Source organism: Triturus cristatus, chromosome 4_1 (genome assembly GCF_964204655.1).
Source record: "Triturus cristatus chromosome 4_1, aTriCri1.1, whole genome shotgun sequence".
Classification (NCBI taxonomy): domain Eukaryota; kingdom Metazoa; phylum Chordata; class Amphibia; order Caudata; family Salamandridae; genus Triturus; species Triturus cristatus.
This window is the reverse complement of record NC_140585.1, coordinates 135,300,704-135,303,203: the sequence shown is the minus strand read 5'-3', so window position 1 is coordinate 135,303,203 and position 2,500 is coordinate 135,300,704. Positions and strand designations below refer to the sequence as shown.

Sequence of the window (2,500 nt, the reverse complement as noted above, 5' to 3'; positions counted from 1 at the left end):
TTTTTGTGAGATGCATTTTCGACCGGCCAGAACATATTCTTTTGGAAAAAATGATTTGAATTGGATTGGTGTGAATCTTGTTTCTAGAGGTGGTGACAGGCTTTCAGCTACTTGAATAGGTCAAGCCAGGATTCATAAAACTTATACAACCTATGTGAGTGTGAAAAATTAGCATATGCAGGAAGGAGCAATTTGTACTACTTTCAAAACAGTTTCACTCCACGTCTGGAAACGTCCAGAGCTATGTAGAGCATACAAATGAGCTTTAAACTCATGAGGAAAGAGGTTTGTATGCAAAAAGGAAAACAAAAGCATATCGTACTCATAAAATTCTCAATATATAGATTCCAAAAAAGTGCTTCCAGCGAAAAGAGCTGAAAGAACACTATGGGATGTAAACCTGAATACCTTTCAATAATATGTTCTCCATCCATGCATACCACCTACATGATAAAAATCATCTCAGGTGAACGGATGACCGCGTGGCCTAATGGATAAGGCGTCTGATTCGGATCAGAAGATTGACGGTTTGAGTCCCTTCGTGGTCGTTTTTGGCCAATGGTCACACAATCTGCTTTACATTCAGAGTGGAAAAAGTCTTTTCCAATACTCTTGTAGTCCTCACTTTCTCATTACTAATCATTAATAAAGTGGAGTACATACTGTAAACTCATTCAGGTTGCATCTTCAGTCTAACTACCTGTGCATTTTAGTGGCATTAAAAAGTGCTTCTATGCCGATTCACTGAATATGTAATAGGTTTGCAGAATTTTGACGTGACAGAATGGGTTTTTAGCTTAAGTGTGTGTAGAAGAACTGCAAGGTGTGTGCCTATGTGTGCATAGAGTGGTACATGTGTAAAATCTGTATGATTTGGGCAGTTAAAGTGCTGATTTTGCCTCCGAGTAAGAAAAGTACTACACAAAATCTATAAAGGATCGGCACATTGGCTGCCTTTGCTGATGCCCCCGTTGCCTAATTTGTAGTGCAATGGTTAAGTTGCAGAGTGTGGTTGAACTTGGTTAGGAGACTTAGTGCCTCTTTCCGTGTCCTACTGATGATAAGGATGGCTTGATACCATTTTCTAAGCCCAGTATATTGAGAAAAGAAGTAAGTGAAGAAGAAGTGTGGAGTCGAAAGTGGTTCTCCAATTTCTCTCCACTTGCTAAAATTGCAAAGTCTCCATTATAGCATAGAAGAGAGCGTTAAAGTCGGGGATGGAAGAGGATGAAAATGGGAAGTTTACTTATAGAGAGAAGTGAGAAATGCCCTGTGTGCACACACCGGTGTCTGACCATAGAATACATTTAAATAATGCCTCTAGAAAAATGCTATGCATGTGTGCCTCAGTGGCCTAATGGATAAGGCACTGGCTTCCTAAGCCAGGGATTGTGGGTTCGAGTCCCATCTGAGGTGATAAAAAAAATCCTCCCTCTTTCTTTTCAGAATATTAGGTAGATTTATTACATGCTTCCTCTCAGAAGTTTATGAGGTTTTAGGTACTTTGAAACTGTCCCATTTTACTTGTGTACACTTCACAGTCATGTTAGTGTTCTGAAACTTCAAAGTAGATTTTTAAATGCCTATTTTTGTGAGATGCATTTTCGACCGGCCAGAACATATTCCTTTGGAAAAAATGATTTGAATTGGATTGGTGTGAATCTTGTTTCTAGAGGTGGTGACAGGCTTTCAGCTACTTGAATAGGTCAAGCCAGGATACATAAAACGTGTACAACCTATGTGAGTGTGAAAAATTAGCATATGCAGGAAGGAGCAATTTGTCCTACTTTCAAAACAGTTTCACTCCACGTCTGGAAACTTCCAGAGCTATGTAGAGAATACAAATGAGCTTTAAACTCATGAGGAAAGAGGTTTGTATGGAAAAAGGAAAACAAAAGCATATCGTACTCATAAAATTCTCAATATATAGATTCCAAAAAAGTGCTTCCAGCGAAAAGAGCTGAAAGAACACTATGGGATGTAAACCTGAATACCTTTCAATAATATGTTCTCCATCCATGCATACCACCTACATGATAAAAATCATCTCAGGTGGACGGATGACTGCGTGGCCTAATGGATAAGGCGTCTGACTTCGGATCAGAAGATTGAGGGTTCGAGTCCCTTCGTGGTCGTTTTTGGCCAATGGTCACACAATCTGCTTTACATTCAGAGTGGAAAAAGTATTTTCCAATACTCTTGTAGTCCTCACTTTCTCATTACTAATCATTAATAAAGTGGAGTACATACTGTAAACTCATTCAGGTTGCATCTTCAGTCTAACTACTTGTGCATTTTAGTGGCATTAAAAAGTGCTTCTATGCCGACGCACTGAATATGTAATAGGTTTGCAGAATTTTGACGTGACAGAATGGGTTTTTAGCTTAAGTGTGTGTAGAAGAACTGCAAGGTGTGTGCCTATGTGTGCATAGAGTGGTACATGTGTGAAATCTGTATGATTTGGGCAGTTAAAGTGCTGATTTTGCCTCCGAGTAAGAAA

The 2,500-nt window shown here is 39.2% G+C and overlaps 2 non-coding genes across 2 annotated transcripts; both read left to right on the top strand.

The window, feature by feature from the left end:
* The first annotated feature begins 1,343 nt into the window (after window positions 1-1,343).
* Window positions 1,344-1,416, top strand: TRNAR-CCU (transfer RNA arginine (anticodon CCU)). Its single transcript has one exon. It is a non-coding gene; the product is annotated as a tRNA-Arg (tRNA).
* A 646-nt stretch (window positions 1,417-2,062) lies between these two features.
* On the top strand, window positions 2,063-2,135 carry TRNAR-UCG (transfer RNA arginine (anticodon UCG)). Its single transcript has one exon. It is a non-coding gene; the product is annotated as a tRNA-Arg (tRNA).
* Window positions 2,136-2,500: the final 365 nt, after the last annotated feature.